Raw genomic sequence first — 25,533 nt, forward strand, 5'->3', positions numbered from 1 at the left:
CAGTCAAAACATACTCACATCTACCTTGGACATCCTACCGACTCCAGGGCCACTTCTCTCAGAAGAATTGTTTTGACTATTGCCACTCACATTACAGCTCCAACCTCGGGCAAGTTGTCCATATCCATTCATATCATTAGCTTTCATTATCATGCCTTGTTGACCTCGTTATTATAATATGTTTCACTACACATCTTGATTTCCCGAATCAACATTTGAGGCAATTGATGCCTCTTTCGTGTCAAATTCAACACCCATATTCCAGGATCAAGGCAATACCTTAGGTGCTCCCCCCGCTTAAGGGAAATCCTCCGTGGCATAGTGGGAATCACTATTTTCCATTGATTTCCTCTACCACCTAACATTTCGACACCAAAATAAGCTCTCATGTCAGGGTGGTATCATACTTCATGACCATTATAGTTCTCTTATTTAGTTGAAGACCCATGAATTGCGTAGCACCTCACTCGACGGTGCTTACATATTGATGCATGGGAGGTACTCATAGTGAAAGACCCATGCATCCACAAGAACTTCATTCAAGGAGTGCTTCACCTTCTCTGATGCATGGAGGCACCTAGTTTGGTCTATTTGTTAGAGAAGTGCCCCTGCGAGCATGAGAAATTATCATCATTAGCTATGAGCATGTCAGTCATTCTAACACTGACTTGATAAGAATACTTCTTGTCTAATTGTAACAAATAGTCACTAGTCATCATAATGAGCACGAGACATGCCTACGTTGTATAAGAACTTTTTTTCTTCATAGCATGGTTAGCTTTTTCCCTACTCATCTCTACAGCAAGTTATTCTCTCTATCAAGAAGTTGATCAAATTTTCAGGCATGACAGAAAACGTGATGTATTTCAGCTATACATTTACTCCTAACCTCATACATCAGTTGAAAACTATTAATACAAGAAAATCGTACACACATTTGTATAATCCAAAAGATGCCCAAAGTCACCCAACAAAACGTACATGTGAAGTTTTTCCAGCTGAAAACATTATGAAAGTTCAAAAAATCAATTTCTCCTAAGGTTTTATATATGAAATTGGATTGTGCGTCTTATCCTTAGTAATAGTTTACAACTGTGCAACATTTCCTTTGAAAGCTACACGGTCGAAGTAATGTCTGACTCAGAAAATTTGTGACCACTTCCCACACTTGGAAGATGATTCCTTGATAGGTTTCAGTCAAGGACAGTCAAATTTTAGGTCGCCCTGAAGATATGTAACCCTCAAAGGATTCCTCTTATCATACTCATAAGTCATTTTCATTCACGAACCAAGAGAGGGTAGGGAGATTTTAAAAAATCAATATAGACAGGCCATGGGAGGATGAAAGAGAGCACAATGTTATGCTAGAAAAATTCCTATCAGAGAAATCCTTCATTTCATTGTTGAAGCAGAATAAGTAGAGAACTATTTTGTTGGAAGAGTTTCTTCATATCAATCCATAACTCTAGTGTGGAGAGGATTTCACCATTGAGAGAGCCTTGATACTTCTTTGATAGTGAGTAGAAGTTTGCAAAGAGAGTGAAGAAAGGAACCTCCTTGCTGAGGATTTTTTAGCACCATAGCTCAAAGAATTCTCTTCAAGTGTTTAGTATTCATCTATTGTATTCATCTTCTACCACCAATAGTCAATAAAGGGAGCCATTTTCCATAATTGTGTTGACTTGTTTGCTTCATTAATCTTTATTTCTATGTTTATCTCTTTGTTTTAGTTTTTGTTTGTATATGCATTGTTTTCACCATTTGCAATGATTTGTTTCTTGAAAATTCTTATCCACTTACAACAACCAAAATGCTTGTATTTATTTGCAGGGAACAACCAACTGCTAAGAAGATGTCTTTTGGTACCCCATTACTACAAAAACACTACTACAGTTGCCACATATACTAGTATCATGTGATCTTTGTCTTGTAGCTTGGGACCCCACTGCACTCATGGAAAACCTAGCTGATTATTGATTTTAATGGTGTATATTAGGTCATTTCAAAGGGATGATGGAGATTGTTGGGGCAAAAGTTAGGGTAAAAACCTTAACCAGACTTATCGCCACAGTTTCATTATGTTGATTCTTTTCGCAGTGAGGAGGAGCTTTGAAACTATATTCAGACCCTATTGCATCCAAATATTTTTCCTTGATTTCCTAAATATTTATTTGTTTCATTTCATGGCAACTCTACGTAACCTAACCCTTCAAACTCTAGGAGGCTTACTTGCATGATTAACTAGGAGTTCTAACTCGTCTATGGTAATCTCTCTAGGATTTTATGTCCCAAGATTGTATGTCACTTAAGAATTATTTTTCTTTTGTAGCTACTCTCCAACATCATTTTTAACTTGTGCTTGTCATTTATAAATATAAATAAGCTACAGCCAAGGGTTTCACCAGCTGTGGCACTGAGTGTTCCACAAGATACTTTAGAAGATTCTATCTGGCCTATTCGAGAGAGCATTATCATTTTCCTTGTCAGTTTATCTTTTTTGAAACCCTAGCTCAATGAATTGTTTCATATTGTTGTTTCACTCAAGTAGATTGTTTTATTCTGGAATTTATTATTAAGTTTTGATATTGTTCCTCCAGCCACAAATGTGGTGACCCAACTCACCTTTCTATTGATAATTAAGTTATGAATAACCTACACAACTTTATTCTTTTTCTTCCATTCATATTCACTTAGTGTTTGATAAAGAGCTCACTCTATTCAAATTTCTTTTACAAGTACATGATCAAAATGACTTTGAAATCAAATATATAGTTACCTTGCTTTCTCATTTTTCTTCAAAGTCTCACGTTCTCACTTTAGACCTCTATTTTTTTCCACGAATATCACGTCATGACGACCTTATGGATACTTCTAGTTTATATAGTTTATAAGATTATGGTTTATTGAATTTGGCCCTAGACTTGCCTAGGTGCACTTCTTTATTTAAACGAAAACCTTATCAACATTATATGTGGGTGAAATTATGATTTTATAAGCAATTTATGTATGTATCTCAAAACCTTCATTAGTAATTCCTCTTGGAATGTATCTCCTTGGTGGTTTATTAATATTATATGGGCGTCCCTCTCTTGGGAAATATTGTAATTGTTGTATATTTTAGAAATAATACTTACTGCTAATATATTTTAGCATGAATAACTATTCAAAAATATAGTTGTTGGTTTAGTTTCTGTCAAATAAAATTGTGGTCATGGTTTTATGCATTCATATTCGAGTATCATTAGATACCGCACAAACTTGTTTGTTATTTATAATGCTATCATATTATTTAAACATATATATGTATTTAAATATATACGATATAGGACTTACTGACTCGTGTATTGAGGAATGTTCTTTAGTCTCTGAGCCCTAACTTATGTATTTAAATATATACGACATAGGACTTACTGACTCGTGTATTGAGGAATGTTCTTTAGTCTCTGAGCCCTAACTTACTCGTGTTCAGCACAGACGATGCTGGTTTGAGAATAAAATATTGGTTCTCTAGAGGTCTACATGTTTAACATGTACACAAGCGCAAATCTAACCCTCATGTTATTACTTTCAAACATTCATATGGTACCTATCCATATACTTATACATAAGTACACTTTGAGATTTTCTTTGTAACCTCCATATTTCTATATATATATATAGTTATGATACTAGAAATTCCTATATATAGTTATGATACTAGAAGTTCCTACCATTAGTATATACATTTTCAATTCTATCACCTAATTCTATCAATTGTATGCATTTTTGTACACTTAAGAGATTTTCTTTGTAACCTTCATATTTCTATATATAGTTATGATACTAGAAATTCCTACCATTAGTATATACATTTTCAATTCTATCACCTAATTCTATCAATTGTATGCATTTTTGTAGATGCAACAATACAGTTAGTCAAAACAACCTCTACACTTTCTGAATATCAATATTCATATTCAACAATAATACAATATTTAGTTAGAAGTTTATAATTTTCTAGTTAATTAGTTTTTAGAGAAATATCTATTTATATTTATGATACAATTCGCTATTTCTACAGTTCTATTATTCACAATTAATTACTTCTATATTTATCTAGATCCTTTAAGGAATAAGATAAATGCTTCCATGATCCTCCCAACCTTGAATAGACTCTCTTTTAGTACCCCCCAAGCTCTACCTTTAAGTGTGAGGAAAACTTTGCGGAAGTATTTATCAAGATTTTAGTCCCAAACCCTTAATAGCATCCTGCTAATCCTTACTGGGTACTACAAGTCTTTCCCTCCCACTGGTAATCTCTTATAAGGTAAATTTCCTTATCTCCCATAGTTCCTTGATACTAAATCCACCACATGACATTTTTCCCAGTCATGTCTATTTATATATCATTTGTCTCTCTGTCATTTTTTTTTCTCTTTTTCCACCCTTGCACTTTGCACTAGACAATGAGTAAGCGCCATGAAAGATGGATAATTTTTCTTCCTTCTTCTCTTTTCTCCTCTAGGCATAATTGACTTCAAGTGTTATCTTGATAGTTATGTTGATGTTATCCTTTAACATACTTATGAGAGGATTAACACAAAACAAAACAAAAAACAAAAAATCATTATTGAAAATAATATTTAGCTCAACAATTTTCATCATGTGCTTTTTAATTATTTCAACTAGCATATAAATAAAAGTAACATAGTAAATTTTTCCATGGGCATTAGACTAACTAGGAGATTAACTAACCAATGTGATTCATCAGTACATAGATGGATAATTTGATCTAATCAGATTCTCTATCAATGTCCTGATGATGAACCACATTGGTTGGTTCGAAACATTTGCCAGAAAATTGTTGGTGTGATTAATCCAAAAGTTCTCTATTTCTAAACATTATGAATCACAAAATCTTAAACTCAAAGAAGATGGTATATGTTATTTACATGACCAAAAGTTCTCTATTTCTAAACATTATGAATCACAAAATCTTAAACTCAAAGAAGATGGTATATGTTATTTACATGAGTATGAGCTATTTCCACGGATTTTATATTTCGGTGGTTTCCTATGAAGCTTAACAATGAAAAATACAAAAGTATCTAAACATCATGGTATAAATATTGCAATTGCATCCAAAAATTATTACTCAAAAAAATGAGTTAGTAATCCACATTATATTCTTTTGTGGAAAGACTACAAGAAAAATTATTGTAGAATAAGATTTGAACTGATCATATTGCAAATAAATAATTTTAGATATTAATAAAAAATAAAAAAAATCAATTCATAAGGTTAAACTACGGAGAAGTTGCAAATTAGTTTTGGTCAAAATCAAAGTAATACCCAACCAAAAGAAAAATAAAACGCCTAATACCATGTCTACGGAAAGTATACTAACTAAATATAAAGAAAGTCATTAATCAACTAATTAATAATGTGAGAATTTAATATATATATATATATATATATATACACTGTTTAGGGTTTAATGTTGTTTATATGTACATGGTGCTTCTTTTTTTTATGAGAAGGGAAGTGGGGTATATATGATTAAGTAAATGGAGGGTTATGAAGCTTTGCAAAAGGATTTATGGATATTAGCATAGATCCATCTTGACCATAGAGGGATTAAATTTCTTCACATGCAATTGTATTTTAGAATCTGAAAAATAATGTGTAATTTTTTATTGATTAAATTGAATTTTTGAATGTTATAGAGATTCCATAACATGTGCATTAAGACATTTTATCAATACATATTAAACTCTTTTTTTTTTATTCAAGCTTATGTGATCCATAATGAATTAAACAAAGTGTTTTGGTAGAAATCACATAAGAGAATTTTTTTGCCAGGGGTCGAACCAACAAGTGTGTTTTTTTGTTATTGATATATTTTTAAGCATATATCAATATTAATTCAAATTAAAATATTTTATTCATAACCCACACTGGATATTTTATTCTATACAACATTACAATTTCTTTTACATTTTTCCTATATAGAAATATATATGAAGTTGATATAAAGTGTTAGATTTTTTTTTGTTACTTTTAATTTCTTTACATGAAATTATATTAGGTCTTATAGATAACTAATTAAATATTCATAAGATGTTTTTTCTTTTTTATTATAGATAATATTGCTTTTCTATCTAGGAAATATTTTATTTTTATTTTAAGAGATGTACATACTTATATTGGGTTGTAGAATGAATCTCTCAGCTCAAAGAATGAGATTAAGAATAAAATTTATACATTTAATCATTTTTAAGTATTAATTTTTCCTGGAAACAATATAATAAATAAAAATAAAATTATGAACAAGATTTAGCGGTTTAATAATTTTTAAAAATTAATATTTTTTAAAGAATAATATACTTCAATGTTTTTTTTTCTTTTTATATATTTTTTGAATTAAGTTTTTTGCACATATATTATTTTTAATTTTCTTATTTAAAAAATTATTACAATTCCTTTTTAATTTTTCTTATTTAAAAATTTATTACAAACACCAATATGAATTGTAAAATCTATAGAATGTGAGTATGGTATAGGTTTTCAAAAACGTTGAATCAATTTATATATCTGGAAAAACATTTCAAATAATATAAAATTATAATTTCTCTTAAAATTTTATAAAAAATTCAAAATATTTTATTAATTTATAAAAAAACTAAAATTTAATTAATTTTATAGGAAAAAAAATACATTTAAATTCCATTAGTAAATAAATTTAACGATATACTATTAAGATTTCTTCCATTAAAATAATGCAAACAACCAAACTATACTCTCACGGGATGAGATTAATTACTAAAATAGACCAAGCTGCCATGTTTATCGATTGGTTTAAATAGTCACGCTATTCTTTTTAATAATAAAAGTAAAATTGTGGCTAAATGATTGTGGTTTGCAATATTTAAGAAATGGCCCATAATTTTGATGATAATCTTTTACAATCATTTATGAAATGGCAATACGACTATATATGTATTTGACGATAATATGAGGTTTTTATATTAATATTGTTAATTTGAAATCCTTTTTAACTAATTTTTAGGCCGATAGGCCTTCCTTTGAAAGGGACTTTCGTCGTCCTTTTGTTCCTCATGCTGACACGTGGCATCGGATTCCGAATGGCACAACCAGAAGTTTTGCAGTCTCGTGCTGACACGTAGCGTCAGAATAGAGCGGGACAGTTCAGCGAGGGAGTGGCGTTGTGTATTGATGGATATTCATGTTCTGCGAGGGAGTGGCGGCGTCGTCTTAACTTCGTGCAGTTATCTTCCGCAGCTTATGCATTCTTAAGCTGCAGTAGTAACTGTTCTGCGGTTTCCTTCTTGCATCAAACTACCGGCAGCGATCAATCTCACAGAGTATACCACTGTTCAAACTGACAGAGGAGCCTGGTTTAACAATCTCACGAATGGGTCTCGGAGCTGGAAATCGTGAGCCGGAGCTGTTGTTTAGAAAACCTCAACACAACATCATTTCTTCCAGGTGAGGTCATCGTCTCTCTTTTCATCCACTTTCAGCGTGTATGCATATTCTGAAAAAATAACACAAGAAAATACTGTATGAGAACTTACATATAAGTCTGAATCTCTACAGCAAAACCATGGTTGTGAGAAGACCCTCTTCCAATCCCAGGCAACCTCTTCACTGCAAATTCCTCACCGCTCCGCATCGAACCCTTCTACACAACCCTTGCTCCTCCCTTTCCAATAATATTTTCCTCTTTCAAACACTCGAAGACATCTTCACAGGTGAAGCCCACCCTCTGGAATGCTGTTAGCTTCCGGAATCTTGAAGCATTGCTTTTCTTCAAGGCAAAAACCAGTGAGCATAATAGCAAACCTATGACCAGAACCAGCTTTACAGTGGAAGAAATCAAAGAACCCTTAACATGAGCATGCGGCGAATTGGGCTGAACTGTGCAAGTTCCCAGATACAGCCCACACAATCCAGGGTTCCCACTCTGGTACTAGCGATGTTGACAGTTTTGGTGTTATCCCTTATAAACACTTTCAACTTTGTGGCTGCTAAGTGATGCCCTTAATTGCTGGTATATATGAGATAGGATTTTGGCATATATCAATAATCGGTTGTCTCCCTTTTCTTTTATTGTTTGAAAAATGGCGTTCTATGGAATTCTATTTAAGGCTTCGATTCAGAAATGTTTTACCATATCTTCTAACACAATGTGAACTCATTTAGAGTCTTTATTCTCCATATTGCTTTTGTTGCAAACTGTAAGTGATTTTTTTGGATTCATTTATTTCTATTTTGCGCTACTCAGAAATTTCATGGCCTATTTTCTAATCCAGAAAATTTGTATCCTCGTGTTTCTGTCATTTTAGGTCATGTCGTCTTTTCATGTATCTGTGTCTGGCTTTAGCTACTTTATTTTTCTTTTGAAGTTGTTAAAATTTGTTTTCGAGACTTCCTTAGGAATTTCTGTTTTGGATATTTGAAGTTATGCCTTATTTTTTTTCTTTATTGTAAATAAGCAGTGGGAATTCTATTCATCCTTCAAAACAACAAAATTACAGTCAGTCATTTTCAGCTGGTCTGCCTGATTAGAAATCCACAGAAGTCAATCTCTGCATAATTACTTGTAAAAATGCAGCCCAACATTACTTCAGCCATGGTTTCCAGCATGCAGGTATATAGCAGAATACACTCACCCAACCAGCCTAATTAGTTTTTTGTTGGACTCCACTATAAATCTCCAACCTTAAGGGAACCCTTAGCAGATGACCTTAGCACCGTATTGTGAGAATTTTGGGTTTGTTGGTAACGGAGAGTTGAGTACAACGGCTAACCCAAGTTTGTTAGTATACTCAAATTGTATTAGTTTAAAGCTGAAAATAAATTTGCACTTGCATGCTGATTTTGGGATGCCTCTGCAAACGTTTCACCATGCGATCTGTCATTAGTCAGATTATTTATATATGTATTGAGCTCTGGTTTTTCTTATTTTCCCTGTATATCTATTCAAATAATAAAAAAAGAAAAATGTGCTCTACAGCAGAAATGAGTGTGTGTAATCATTTTGGAATCATATTGGTTATTCAATCTTTCTTCTCCTTGTAAGTACTTCTCTTTAACCAATCTTCTTCTGTTTCTTTTGTCTGTTGTGTTCTGTCATGGCAAGAATGTATTCTGTCTTCTCCTTGGAAGGAATTTGTATCTTACTCATATTACCAGTCCCTTTTCTTTTGTTTCATGCATGTAATTTTGGTTGTATTTTTTTCATTAGGAGAGATATAAGTTGTGATACAGAGGAAGTTGTGCACATTACATAATGTACTCTTTCTTCTCCTTGTGAGGGATTTTTGTCTTGCTACCAATGTACCATTCTTCGTCTGTTTTTTCTTTGCTGTTCTATCATATCCAAGAATGTACTCTTTCTTATAATTGCAAGTAATTTATATGTTACCAAGATTAAAATTGTACTCTATTATTCTCATGTACCAGTCGCGTCTGTTTATTGTTTTTTATTAGGAGTGATAAAAATTGTCATTGCCCATTGCTAAATCATAGAACAGTCTTCTGCTCTTTCTTCTCTCTGTTGTTCCATTGTTCCAATGATGTGCACTTTTTTTTATCATTATAAGGAATTTATATCTTACTATTTCGCTTCATGTATATCTTATATCTCACCTACTCTTTCTTATCATTGTAAGGAAGTTATTTCTTACCATAATTTATACCAATCTCTTGTTTTGCTTCTTGTATCATATTTTGTTATAATTGATTTTTATTAGGAGAGGCACAAGTCGTGATAGGGAGGAAGCTATGCACATGTAATTTGCCAAGGGACTTTCTGGTGCTTAAAAATTAAATTGCCACATATCTCCGCTGGTCTGTCGTCAGCGTATTAGCTGTTAATTTGTTAATGTTTAGTTTCATGGCACTTTTAATGAGAATTATCGAGTAGACAATTTTGCATCAAGTAATGTTCTCTTCTTTCAAGAAACAAATATGTAGCTTCACCCAACCAGCTTTATACATACATACACACACAGCTAGAACAGGTATAATGATGATGGTTCCCTAGCTAGGATCAACTCCACTGCATTACTGGCATGTACATAATTAACGTTTAACTCATCATTGCTACCGAATTATACCTAAATTTATTACTAGGTCAACTCATCCCATGCAAATGCCAATATTTTCCCATGTTGGGTAAGCCATGTGCAACACCATTGGCGTATGACTACTACCCATGGAGTTCATGATTGGGTTCAAAATAGGTATATGATGCCAGCCTCCCTAAAGTGAATATGGTAAAGTGTCAACATACAGAGTTTACCTCTGAAATTTGGAAGGCAGGGACTGTAACACCTGTTGTGTCAGCCCTATTGTTATTTCTTACCATAATTTATACCAATCTCTTGTTTCGCTTCTTGTATCATATTTTGTTATAATTGATTTTTATTAGGAGAGGCACAAGTCGTGATAGGGAGGAAGCTATGCACATGTAATTTGCCAAGGGACTTTCTGGTGCTTAAAAATTAAATTGCCACATATCTCCGCTGGTCTGTCATGAGCGTATTAGTTGTTAATTTGTTAATGTTTAGTTTCATGGCACTTTTAATGAGAATTATCAAGTAGACAATTTTGCATCAAGTACTCTTCTATCAACTCCAATTCATTACTGGCATGTACATAATTAATGTTTAACTCATCATTGATACCGAATTATACCTAAATTTATTACTAGGTCAACTCATCCCATGCAAATGCCAATATTATCCCATGTTGGGTAAGCCATGTGCAACACCATTGGCGTATGCCTGCTACCCATGGAGTTCATGATTAGGTTCAAAATAGGTATATGATGCCAGCCTCCCTAAAGTGAATATGGTAAAGTGTCAACATACAGAGTTTACCTCTGAAATTTGGAAGGCAGGGACTGTAACACCTGCTGTGTCAACCCTATTGTTAAGCACTCACCCCTAATTTCCTCTGTGGTGAACACGTCTCCCACATGAACATCTACTGGTTTCCAAGGAGAACACAGTCCGTAGTAGGGGCAAGTTCTCATGATCTATCTATTTATTGGGTTGAGGCTCCTCCCTATTTCTCTTCAACATATGTCATTCTACTCTAAATTCTGCATGTGTGGTGCGTAAGAAACTGACATACTAACAATACCAGTAGACAAAACATGGTGTGAGCACACATTTTTAGAGCAAATTTTGATTGTCCACACCTAAGGATAGGTAGGAGGTGAGGTCATTCAAAGCCCTTCCTTTCAGGTCATGAAATTACATGGGTTGGTAATGCTAAAATTATATTGAAACTGCCCACATTCTTTCCCCTTTCACATCATACTCCATTTCCCTCTTTTTAACTTTGTACAAAAAGAAAATGGGAATTGAATTACTCCTCTTTTCCATATCACTGCATTTAGATGGGTTCGTCAGGCTGCAAATAAATAGAAACTGCCCATGATAGTCCGCAATCTGGCCACTGTTATGTGACTGATGGAATCTGATTGTTGTTATGGTCTGGCCGTTGTTTTCAGGGTCCTGTTTCTGACAAGAGGGAGGACCCAGATAGCTCTTATTACAAACATGAGCTTGGCCCCAGATAGTTCTTCTATATGCCTGGACTGAAGGAATGTGTGAACTTTCAGATTCAATAGCTATACATGGTGTTTGAATAGCGTGTTCACTATATGCAATGGCTGCTATTCAACATCCCTAAAATGTGCAGAAATGCACAAGCACAATGAGTACACCCGAATATAGCATTTTAAAGAAAAAAAAAATGTGCCTTGTTCACAGAATACTTAATATATCATAAATTATTACAAAGCCATATGGAGTCCAGTCAGCCTTTTAGAAGGGTCTGCAAAGGGTAAATTAAGTGAGCGAAATACGTTGTGTGACTCATGGAATCTGATTGTTGTTATGGTCTGGCCGCTGTTTTCAGGGTCCTGTTTCTGACAAGAGGGAGGACCCAGATAGCTCTTATTACAAACATGAGCTTGGCCCCAGATAGTTCTTCTATATGCTTGGACTGAAGGAATGTGTGAACTTTCAGATTCAATAGCTATACATGGTGTTTTAATAGCGTGTTCACTATATGCAATGCCTACTATTCAACATCCCTAAAATGTGCAGAAATGCACAAGCACAGTGAGTACACCCGAATATAGCATATTAAAGAAAAAAAATTGTGCATTGTTCACAGGATACTTAATATATCATAAATTATTACAAAGCCATATGGAGTCCAGTCAGCCTTTTAGAAGGGTCTGCAAAGGGTAAATTAAGTGAGTGAAATACATGGCAAATGCCTCGATTGAACCACATCTCTTAATGTGTAGGATTAGTATTAGGATTGGCTGGGAAATGTTCCTATTTCATTGATGTTTTTCCAGTACTGTAAGACTATAAGCATTTTTGAGCCGCTTAAGGTGCTTCTAAATTTGAACAATATGTAACTTGTCCCTGAATCAAATAACAAGCATTTTGTTAACGTGGACTATCTTGGGTGGTTAATATGAGAGGTTATTCTCCTCCCCGTGTAGGTTGTTCCCTTATTATTGTTTCACCATAAACAGTTAGCCTTCTTAGATTAGATTCCGCATTCATGTCACATCTTCTTTGACTAGAATTTTGTATTGTGGTGAAATTGATGAATAGCAGGTACTCCTATCACAGGAAAAAGAAACCTCTTGTTCTATTATGGAGACAACCTTGACACTGAATGCCATTCCTCTATTGCTGAATGGTTGCACCAAGATTCAACCACTACTTCAGATAATCGATGTAGGTTCCGTTACCTCATTGAAAACAACATCCTCGCACTTCCACATTACTCTATCTGATGGAACACATCAACATAAGACTTTGCTACCATCCACATATGGCCCACAAGTTGTCTCTGGAGACATCCAAATTGGCTCAATAATTCTGCTCAAAAAAGCAGCTTGCACAGTGCTCCAAAACTCCTCATAAGGCCCACCATTTGAAATCACCCTCTTTTACTTTATCCCGCCTAGACATTTTTTGCATCAAAAGAAGGAAAATGAATCTTTATTAATTCATTTCTTACTTGTTTACATAAGGTCCATCCGAGTCGTTGAGCTTGAATTTGTGAAGCGCTCAGCAGCGTTGATGAAGGACACATCGACGCTGCAACATGCACAGGCGAGTTCAGCCAAATTTAGCTCTTCGTCAGCTGAAGATACCTTGCCCTCTATAGTTACTCCACCAACTACGGTAACAACTACAACAATTACATTCACGGAACTCAACCCTTACCGAAAATATTGGTCTATCCAAGGTAGAGCATCTGCGAAGACACCATTGAAGGCATACAACAATGTGCGAGGGTCAGGAAAAGTTTTCGGATTTGACCTTATCAACCGTGATAAGGAAGAGATCCACCTTTCCACATTTGCTGAACTGGCTGAATCTCTTTACAATCTAATTCAGGTTGGGCAACTATACATTGTATCAAATGGCACAGTGAGAGAAGCAAATCCAAACTACAACCACCTCAAGAACAAATGGGAGATTTACTTGTCTGCTGCTTCCACTATCAATCCATGTCCTACAGATGATCCAACGTTTCCCTACCAGAGCTTTCACTTCAAGAATATTGTTGAAGTAAAAAGTGCAACTCCAAATACAAATGCGTATGTCATTGGTGTTGTTACCTCCACGTCACCTGCATCAACAATTCGACGAAAAGATGGAAGTGAAACATTAAGGAAAACACTCATACTAAAGGACAAGTCGGGTTTTAGCATTGATGTAACATTATGGGGAGACCACTGTGACTATATAGGACAGCATCTTTCTGAATTCTACTCTTTCGACAACCCACCAATTCTTGCAATCAAAGGAGGCCGGGTGTGTTGTGGGGAAAAGTATCCGATGCGGATGACCCTATCCCTACTCTAAAGGTGACAGTCTTTAGCAACAACTGAAAGTAAAGTTTTGATGATTTCCTTTATGAAAGTACAGAGAGAATGAAGAAAGATTAACCAACCTGGTGTCTTTCGCTTAGTCGATCCTTATCCTCTCTCTTTGTCTCTTGTTCCCAGCTCCTTGCTCTCTTTGCCGGTCCAACTACACACAGATCCTGCACAAACAAGAGAGCAAACTACAAGATACATGTACTCATAACTGAAGCATGGATTAGGATGAATCAAATATACATGTAAATACAATACATCAATGCAATACAAGTATATAGGAGAACATGCAAAACTTTATTGATAGAAGTAACAGGGTTCTGAGAAGGTTACAACCAATGATGGCTCCAATCCAGCAGCACCTCCCCAGCAGCAAGAACTCTCCTCTTCACCTCTAGTAAAACAATCACCCAATAGCTCTAACTGTAAACCAACAGCACCTCCTTGCTTTACACAAAATTCCAGCCTCCTTAGACCTCATAGAAGAGCTCTATATATAGAAGAGAACAAGAAAGGATGAGTCAGCTTGAGGCTGGCATAGAGCTGACTAGTGTCCTCTCTCTCTTCAGTTAATCTTCAGTTCTTGAGTCCACTTGGAGATCCTTGTTTACACATGGAGATCAAGTACCTCTTACTCATCTCAGGGCGAATCTCATGAACCAAGTGTCAGTTTGGAAGCTTCCTGGGCAGTTGACACTTTGCAGAATGACTGTGCCACTTGGCCAATCTTGCCCAGCGCAGGTAGCCTTCATTAGATTTGACTTCCAGCGCAGGTACAAGGAGGAGCAGTTGCATTCCAGCGCAGATGCTCAGTGGAGCAGCTGACATGATCCAAAATTAGCCTGTTTTGAAGTGTTTTCAGGTGGAGAACTGATTGGAAGTGCTGTTGTTTGATGACCTTGTTCTTTTAGGGGTAAGAACAACATGTTTAGGGACTGAGGATCCCTGTATTTATTGACATTTCATGCTCCATGCTGCGAGGCACAAAAATGTCTATAACAGTTGCCCCCTAAAGTATGAGGCCGTTTATCGGGTGAAATGCTTTATCTAGAGGGTCCGAAGTTCATTCCAGTGCTGAGAAGGCGCCCTGTAATACAATACAATACAATACATTATTTTTCATTCTATTTTCATGATCTAGCTGAGGCGGGCATTCCCATGCTCAGCTTTTATAAATACATTTTGGTACATATGACAGACGATCGTCTGAAGGTAGACTGATAATTTTCTGCTGAAATTATCATCCTTTGAATAGGATGATCATCTGTTGCAATGATGTACATGACAAATGCTTTTATATTTCCTGAATATATATCGCAGCCCGGATGGATGAAACTAGATCCGGGGTCTTCAAACTCGTTCGATCTTCACTCTAAGTACAAGTCGATCCATGTGAGAATTGCGCTGAAGTCGAACATGGAAAGACATCGCTTGATTACCGGTCAATAATGAAAACCGTTAACAAGCGCGAGAGGAATCACCAATAATGACGATGACACTCAAGGTACTGCAGTACAATTCACGTGGCGTGAGTAAAGGACTTGGCATCGAACGCCACGCAAAATCTTCTGGTCGAAGGTCATTGATGTATACCTGTCGCCGGAAGTGAGAAACTTGCCATTGAGGCATGCAAGCTTCAAAGTACTGATGGGGGTGTTCCTAGATCAACTTCTTGGATAATGAGCTGAAGTCGACAAGAAGTGATCCGTCAAAGGAGGGCCTTAATGAATCCCACATCAATGACACGGAACGGAGCTAATGATTTTAGTGGAGGTGAAAACAAACTGTGACATATGATTCAGGGTGGCGATCATGAATGGATGAAGGATAATGTATGGCAGTGGATGGGACACGGTTGACACTTTCAGAATGACCCCTCTTGAACATATAACGACACTGATGCGATGGATCGGTAGCATTACCCCAAATGTGGATGGTTTGGCGAGGACCATGGTGATGAGACCGGTGAATGAAACAACCCAACCCGATGTGGTACGGAGGAAAAGTGTCATGTTCAAGAGTGACTTGCTACCTTTAAACTTTGATGTTCTCCCAATTTTTCCCCAGTCATTTCTGACCAGTACCTCTTTATTTTTGTCAAGCTTGAGGAGGATAACATATGCTTGTTCTATAACCTGCCCTTCGGGCAAGCCCATCGCTATGATTTAACGAGCTTAGCGATAGGGAAACTCGTTCTCGTCCAAAGACAAGTTTGTCGCTATTTAATCATTTTAACGAGTCTAACGACAAGGAAAACTCGGTCCTTTTCATTTTTAGAGAGTCTAAAAAGGTACAGAAAGTTAACTCCATAATTCCTTTTTCGTCATCTAATCCCTTAAGTCCGAAAAAGTTTAAAACAATACAGAAGGGATGAATTTTCGGTTGCTTTAACGAGCCGAACAAACAAGCGCTCGATCTTTTTGTGCAATAATCCCTCAGGTCCAAAAAGATTAAAATCTAGAGGAGGGATAGCTTTCCGGTCGCTTTAACGAGCTGGAAGGCCAAAACTCGGCAAACTTTTCATATTTTACGAGTCAGTGAAAAGAGCTCAAAGAAGACTCGTCTTTTGAGGAACGAGTGATGAACAGGGATAGCAGCAGATTCCAGGTACAGGTTGGAATTCTCCAATCACGACAGTGTCACAAGGATGGCTAAGTGAAATCACTCTTCGCAGCTGTTCCTCAAAATGGGTAAACAAACATATGGAGGTGAACGATTGGCCAAATGAACAGATGGAGGTGATGGCATATAAACACGACCAAGGGCTTTTAATATGGCTTTCAAAGGTTACATTTCTCGAGGTTGTTTACCGGTTCATTTTTCTGGATGAGCTTGAACTGCTAGGGAAAGATTGCTCACAATTTACGTTTATTTTTTAACGAGCATGAACTTCTGCACAAAAACTGCTCGATTCTTGCGTTTATTTTTTAACGAGCATGAACATTGCTAAAACTGCTCAATCTTATGCATGCCCCCAGCATCATAATGACGCATGTCAAAGGAGGGTGCCCCCCAAGCTTCATTGCATTCAACTCGGTGGTTGGAATGAAGGTTTACCTTTGAATTTTGAAAAGGGGATTTGTTTCATTTTTTAATGAGGTTGACATAGTAAAAGAACTATCCTCATGACTCCTTGTTTCATTTTTTAACGAGGTTGACATGAGATAAGAACCATTCTCGGAGCCCACTGTATTTACAGTATTTCCATTAGGGTGATGATCCATGCTAACAAAATATTTAGGAATTTTCCGAATCCGTTGGATATAGAAGATTTCATATTGTAGGTTTCCACTGTGGCTACTTCCGTCAGATTACTTGCCGGCGGTAGGGCAAAAGTACCCATTAAGGCAGGGTCTTTTAGGAGACCTACTCCGATATTTTGGAGTGATTGATTACTTTCATGGATCATTGTGCTGCTTCCCGTAACTTGAGAACTTTTGGGGAGAAATGTTTGTTGGTCGACGATTGTAATTTTTCCTTGAAAAGGAAATACAATTCTCCTGTAGTAGGTCGACACAACTGCAGCCATGGCATATATCCAAGGCCTTCCCAGTAGGATGTTGTAATCGAGGTTTCCGTCGATTACTTCCACATCAACTTCTACTGTTTTGCCCCCCAGTTCAACTTGCAAGTTACTTAAAATCCCGTATGGAGTGTATGATCGTCCATCAAATGCTTTTAAAGTCGTTGACGATTTCGACAAGGGTGGTGAGCCTAAATTTTTCCAGCAACTCATCGACATAAGGCATGTAGATGCCCCCTCATCAATAATTGTTCGATGAACAGTTTTGTTGAGGGCTTTCACTTAAATAAGGAAAGCTAGTTGAGCTGGTAACTTAGGGTCATATCCTTTATGATCAAAGGCCACAAGATTGGAATCCATTGGGCCAATCCCACCTATTGCTGATAATAAAGCTTGCTCTTGGGAGGAGCAATTTTGCGGTACCTCGAGTGTCGACATAGCGGACGGCGATTGGGCCAGGTCCTCTACTATATTATAATTCTGTGCTACCTTGGCACGAGGATTAAATGTCGATTTGTGTACTGCTCGCTTTTGCGACTTTATTATTGGCTCAGGGACGATGGGTGGCACAACTTCGGTCAAAGTTGTCGTCGAACTACTAGGTTGTTCATTAGCCTTGTTATTCGACAGCCATGGATTCCCGTAATCTTTATTCCTTGTCAAAGCATTATTCTGCTGCTTTGAGGTAGACAACATAAGCACTTGGGATCGGGAAGCATTTTGATTAGCAACCAGATTTTGACCAGGATTAGGAAACGGATTAGTCAACACAGCTGAGGTTTTCGGACTCTTAAAGAATCTTTTAAGCTCAGCTTTGCATGGACAATCTGCTGTCCAATGATCCTCATCGCATATATGACACCCCGAAGGGGGTTTCCCTTTTCTCCCTTTCTTTTTCTTCTTGTCTCCTGGTTGCTTCAGTTGTTTGCCCTTGTCGTCCGACACGGCACTTACTTCCGAGGCAAGAAGTTCTTCATTTGCATTTTGATTCGAAGTCTTACGGGTTTTCTTAGATGAATCCCGTGTTGACTTTGCATTTGCAGTGCCAATCACACCATCGCCGGCATGAGAGTCACTATTTGATCCGGGAGGGGGAGGAATTGAAAATTCCGGTCTAGGGGCGTCAGGTATCTTGTCATAGAGCGTGCGAGACTGAGTATATACTAAATCTAAATACTGGGCACGAGCAATAACTTGCTCCTCTGTTACAACGCCTCCCTTGGCCACATCTTCTGTTATAGCAGGAAGAAGCGACTTTATAAACCACTCAGCTAAAAGCTGATCTGGAACATAAGTCTTTACCATTCTGCGACGACGACGCCACTCATGTATATGATCTGATATATGTGTGGCCGTTGTCTGCTTGAAATTGGTTAAGATCTCGGTTCCAGTTTCGTACCTTATAGGTAACTGAAAGTGTGTTAAGAAAGTCATGGCTAGGGAACTAAAATTGTCGAAAGAGGCTCTAGGTAATTCAATATACCATTTAGCCGCCGGACCAGTCAATGTCCTCTGGAAAAGGCGAAGCCTTATTGAATCATCATTCAAGGTATTCGACGAACACCACAGATGGAAAGTCATCATATGATTCGACGGGTCTTCGCCAGGATTTCCATTGAATTTAGGAATGTCCGAAGGAAGTTTGTGAGGAATCGCTGGCCACCAATGGGCATAGGCGATTGGATCATTCGTCAATCGATGTAAATCTGGTAATTCTAGAGTCGCCACGAATGGCAACTGCTGATTTAGGTTTGGCGAGGCGTACCCAGGATACGATGGAATCGCCTGAGCAGTAGGCCTTTGCATACCAGCATAATGCAACTGATGTTGATAGGACTGATATGGCTGGTGGGCTTGGCCACTGTAAAGTGGTTGATTTAACCCGTTTTGAATATAGGGTTGCCCACTATTTGCAAAGATCTGTCGCTCAGATCCCTGGTACACCTGTTGAAACTGAGGTTGTTGGTATTGCATCATCCATGGCTGCGAAGCCATGTTTTGCTGTACGATACTAACCGACGGACCAAGATGCGGGGTTATGGTTCCCGTTTGTATCTGTGTCGTCCCAGCAATTGGCGATTGTGGTTGTGTTGCAGGGTCAAGGGGCTGTTGCATTACAACTTGGGGTTGACATACAACAGGCATCGATTGAACTTGCGACACGGTTACAATTGCTGGCGTCGTCGGGATGCTAGACATAGGTACACATTGTTGCATGGAATATACAACTCTCGGTTGTTGGGGCAACATAGGCACCCAACCACTCGTCGTAACTTCAGTCAAACCTGAATGCGGTTGAAAACTGCCGTATGGGTATCCTCCCGGAGGGGGAAGTGAAAGGGCATATTGCCCCCCATACGGTAACAATCCGGAGCTCAAGGGTATAGATTGCCTTTGAGGACTGGATGGTCCAAACTGATTTCCAAAGGGATCAATTTGTCTAGTTTCAACATAAGAATTACCGGGTATTATACCGGAAGAACAAACTGGAACAGACCAAGTTGTCATAATAGTCCCTGGGTGGACTCCTTCTAGCTGTTGAGAGCTAGTCGGGACAGCTGGTATGCCGGCAAACATCGTCGGAGTGACAGCAGGAGCTTCTGCTGTCACTGTGTCATTTGGCACAGTCCTAGATGTCGACGGTTGCTCAGACATTTTAAGTCTATCCAATAAACTGCCTAACGATTCTACAGGAACTTCCACTGGCGATGGACAAACTTCTGATGCAGAAGGAAAAAGAGTGATGCCTACTCCAAAATGAGTTGGAGTATTTGCTTGCTGGTCCCCTACGATTTCCTCTATTGCAATCAGACCAGGAGGAAGAGGAAGACCGTCAGGTCCGTAAAAGATTTCTGGTGCCGAAGAAGGGGTTGCTTCGACAGCGACAGTTGTTTGAGCAACAAGACTCTGTGGACCGGTTTCAGATGGAACTGGTTCAGTTATGCAAGTACTTGTTCTCAGACTAGGATCAGTACAACTGTCCCTCTGTCGCTGTTGAACTTCTTCAATAGAGGCAGGGATTCCAGAAATATTAGGAGTGACCAGAATCTCAGATGTAGTTGGAACTGTTGTTCTAACTTTAATGGGAGATTTTGACCCGGTCAAGCGAGTTTGCTTCGTCCGTACTACTCTCGATTCCGGAGACAAAGATGGTTGACTCGCGAGTCTCCTCGAACGACGGAGTTCTAATTGACTTTCCTCCACGGTTGCGGATTACTCGATCAACTAAAATACAAAAAGGGGAATTATGTTTCCGTATTGAATGAATTTTATTAGACGCTTTTAGACACAACTTTGCTTTTTCATGTTTTAAGAGTCGAGAAAAAGCTAAAGATGACTCTAGTCGCCTTCGATGTATTAACGAGCCCGAAGTGACAAATGCTCGGTTGGACCTTTTCAGTTATAGAGTTTGAAAAGGGCCAAAAGAAACTGCTCTGGAGATCTAGGCAGAGGGTGTGCCAAACCTTTCGCGAAACCACAGAATACGTTTTACGGTACGGGTGGTCGATCTTCGTGAATGCTGTGTTCACTGCATCGCGATCAGTAGGGCGGTCGACACGGCTTCCTAAGGATAAAGGATAATTGCCTATAGGGGTCTCCCAATATACGCGACGGTACGCGGGACCTCAAGTCCGTATTAGTGCTATCGTCCCTCAGGAGGAATCACCCACCTTCGTAGAGATCGACAGTCACTACGTTTAACGACGCCGGAACACGTCTCTACCTAGACCTCTATTGTGAGTGTTATGTTACAATGCATTTTTAGATTCATTCAATATATTTTAAGTTGATCTTGTTTATCAGTTTGTCTTTCAGGATCACCACGAGATGTATTGGTACAAATTCCTAAATGCAGCTAAAATGATAAGCAAGCTTTTACAATCTTTTTAGCTTTGAAAATCTTAACTACTGAGGGGAGAGAAAAACAATATCTTTCCACACAGAGCACAAAGCACAAACTAATGCACTTTCTCCTAGATCAGACACGCAAACTTATCAAAAATGCAAATGCAAGATGCATGTATTTCTTTTCTTTTCCCTTAATGTTGATGTAGACAAAAGGAAATTGTTGTATAATTTTCGAATTCAATTTGAAGCGTAAACAAACAAGTTTCGTCTAAAATGAAAAGACACCTTACAGGTACTTGTTTCGACACTAAAAATATATGAATTCAAACCATAATATGAAAAACAAACAAACTCAAACAGCCATGAACAGTAATAAAACTAGCTCTTAAGATCACAAAGACACTTTTACAGTTCAGGATCTAAGAGGTCACAACTATACTGGTTCGCTTTTCACCATGGGAAACTGTAACTGAAGCAAGAAATACTGAAAGAAAAATCACAGCTTCATCACACAACTGAGGTGGAATAATGTCAAGGAAAGTGGTTTACAGCAAGTACAATGACCAGCAAGCAATCAGCAAAAAAATCAGTGAAAACAGGGCTCAGACACAAAGGGAAACCTCAGCAAGACACTGGCTAACTGGACCAGCGCAGGCTCTGGTCTGTCAAATTGACTTCCAGCGCAGTTCCCGAAGGGAGTACCTGCGCTGTAATGCAGACTGCCTGTGGACAGCCTGCACTGAGACACGAGAGTTGCGTTTACAAGGAATTCTGGGTCATAAAAAGCTCAAAAATGCACTGTTTTTGCTGAAATAAAAAGCTATAGGTCAAGTACAGGCTAAGGGATGATCAAGAGGATGAAGATCTATCACAAAGAGTAAAGAGTCTTTTGTAGATAAGCTCTTCAAATCTTGAATTTGCTCAGCAAATGAGCAAGAGTAACAGTCCCTCTACTTCGCTTTTGATATAGTCAAAAGCTTTTCGATTTGGTACTCTTTTCTTCAAGAAATGAATAGCAAAATACTACAAACACCAACAAGATACTAGGATCCCCAGCGGAGTCGCCAGTTTGTTGTGGGGAAAAGTATCCGATGCGGATGACCCTATCCCTACTCTAAAGGTGACAGTCTTTAGCAACAACTGAAAGTAAAGTTTTGATGATTTCCTTTATGAAAGTACAGAGAGAATGAAGAAAGATTAACCAACCTGGTGTCTTTCGCTTAGTCGATCCTTATCCTCTCTCTTTGTCTCTTGTTCCCAGCTCCTTGCTCTCTTTGCCGGTCCAGCTACACACAGATCCTGCACAAACAAGAGAGCAAACTACAAGATACATGTACTCATAACTGAAGCATGGATTAGGATGAATCAAATATACATGTAAATACAATACATCAATGCAATACAAGTATATAGGAGAACATGCAAAACTTTATTGATAGAAGTAACAGGGTTCTGAGAAGGTTACAACCAATGATGGCTCCAATCCAGCAGCACCTCCCCAACAGCAAGAACTCTCCTCTTCACCTCTAGTAAAACAATCACCCAATAGCTCTAACTGTAAACCAACAACACCTCCTTGCTTTACACAAAATTCCAGCCTCCTTAGACCTCATAGAAGAGCTCTATATATAGGAGAGAAGAAGAAAGGATGAGTCAGCTTGAGGCTGGCATAGAGCTGACTAGTGTCCTCTCTCTCTTCAGTTAATCTTCAGTTCTTGAGTCCACTTGGAGATCCTTGTTTACACATGGAGATCAAGTACCTCTTACTCATCTCAGGGCGAATCTCATGAACCAAGTGTCAGTTTGGAAGCTTCCTGGGCAGTTGACACTTTGCAGAATGACTGTGCCACTTGGCCAATCTTGCCCAGCGCAGGTAGCCTTCATTAGATTTGACTTCCAGCGCAGGTACAAGGAGGAGCAGTTGCATTCCAGCGCAGATGCTCAGTGGAGCAGCTGACATGATCCAAAATTAGCCTGTTTTGAAGTGTTTTCAGGTGGAGAACTGATTGGAAGTGCTGTTGTTTGATGACCTTGTTCTTTTAGGGGTAAGAACAACATGTTTAGGGACTGAGGATCCCTGTATTTATTGACATTTCATGCTCCATGCTGCGAGGCACAAAAATGTCTATAACAGGGTGTCTGAATTTAATGGCACCACAATAGGGACGATACCAACGAGCACTCTCACAATAAATCCACAGGTTGAAGAAACTCACCAATTACATGCATGGTTCCGTGAAACCGGCTATAGCTCTTCTTCTCCATCTTTGAGTAGAAACTATGGTGCTGCTTCGAAACGTGCCCTGCCACGAAAGACGTTTCATGAAATTGCTGGCATGCAACCCTCTGATAAAGCAATCTGGGTTTCAGTTAGAGCAACAATCACTGCTCTTCATATGGACGACTTCTACTTTCTAGCATGTCCACTAGATTTCAATGGAAAACAATGCATGAAGAAGGTTGTGGAGCATTCTAACAATCTTTGGCATTGTACAAAATGTAACGGTGACTTCCTAGAATGTGACTACGTTACAAACTTAAAATTGAGCTACATGACCACACCGGGAATCTACAGAACGTCACATTTTTCAATGATGCAGGAACGAGCTCATGGGCATCACGGCAAAAGACCCGTTCCTACTTTCTATCGAACCAACTGATCTACAGGAAATTTGTGGCCGGATTTCAGGGCACCGCTTCTAGCTAACACTTTCCATTAAAACAGATTACTTCAATGGTGTTCAACTCTTGCAACCAGTACTGATCAATTCAGAAGAAATTCAATATGCCTCTGCATGCAAGGAAGCACTCACCGACATTCAAGCACTGTCCGCTTCAAAACGAACTATTGTTCGCCGCCTTTGAACTTTTTCTTAGGGCTTCATCTACCATGCCTGTTTGTACATAAACAAACATTTCCACACAACTAATTGTCTCATCTTTGTAAATTACACACCCATGTTATTATCATGAAACCTGTAGTTTTCAGTGCAAATACTCTCTTCCAGACATTCCAACATATGTATGTTTGCCATTTACATTTTACATAATATAAATATCAACATTTGTAAAGAGTCACTACATATGTTTCTCGTTCATTGTCTACATGCTATACATTGATCCCTTACTTGCTAAGCTATTCATTTTATCGCTCAAACATGTCAAACAAAAAAATTTTGAAGAAGAAGGGAACGAAATATTTTTAGTCTTGTTTCTCTCCTCTCAATGATAGATGCTGAAATAACATATGATTTCATAGCATTCCTAATTGCATGTTTTCCCTTCTACCTAATCTACCTACCTTCACCGATGTTGAACTAAAAAAAAAAAAAATCTATGTTCAAAATATAATGTTTTAATTTCACAATGGATGTGCACCCAATAAAATGAGATACCAAACATGCACTACTTGTTTATGAAAACTAACAACTATTACTTGTACTTGTTTAGATATGCCACCAAACAATCAAATTGCGGCCAAAAACAAGCGGCGGCGTATTCTTTATGCACAACAAAAGGATCGAATAAATGCACGACATCGACTACTTTATGAACACCACAACAACCCTACTACTTCCTCTACATCCCTTCCCACCTCAAATGCCCTCCCACCTATACAAACCAACCCACCACACATTCATCATATCTAGTATAACCCTCCTCTTAACGAAGAAAACTATCGCTTTCGAGAAAGGATTGATGGGCTTTCTACCTTGCATGTTTGCACAACATGCAAGGAAGCATACCCAGGAATGAAAACAAAGCTCTTCCATGGTAGACTCTCTTGTTTTCGTTGTGCATCATCTAAATCTACCAATCGTTTTTCTGAACTAAACAACATGGACCCTGGAGAACAACCCTGTGTCCTTCACCAATTAACACAAGTTGAAGAAATGTTCATCGCACGTCTCAACCCCATTCTACAAGTCACTCATTCCCGTGGTTGTTAATATAAATATAGTGGCCACACAATTAGCTTCCCTCAAGATATCACAAGTATTGCCAAATACTTACCCCGACTGCTCTCTGACTTAGACATCCTCATTGTGAAAAGGCAAAATCCATCTGAAAAGGCTTACGAATTCTACGTTCGCAAATCACGTGTCCTTGCAGCTCTTGAATACAAAATAAAATATGACCCTTACTACTGTGATGTTCAATTGAATTCATCTGCAATTTCTACGCTGCCAGATCTCCCTACAGACATTTCTTCTCTTCTCCACATTGT

Source organism: Pinus tabuliformis, chromosome 9, assembly GCF_031772625.1.
Source record: "Pinus tabuliformis cultivar Carrire ecotype Pingquan chromosome 9, CPIR1, whole genome shotgun sequence".
NCBI lineage: Eukaryota > Viridiplantae > Streptophyta > Pinopsida > Pinales > Pinaceae > Pinus > Pinus tabuliformis.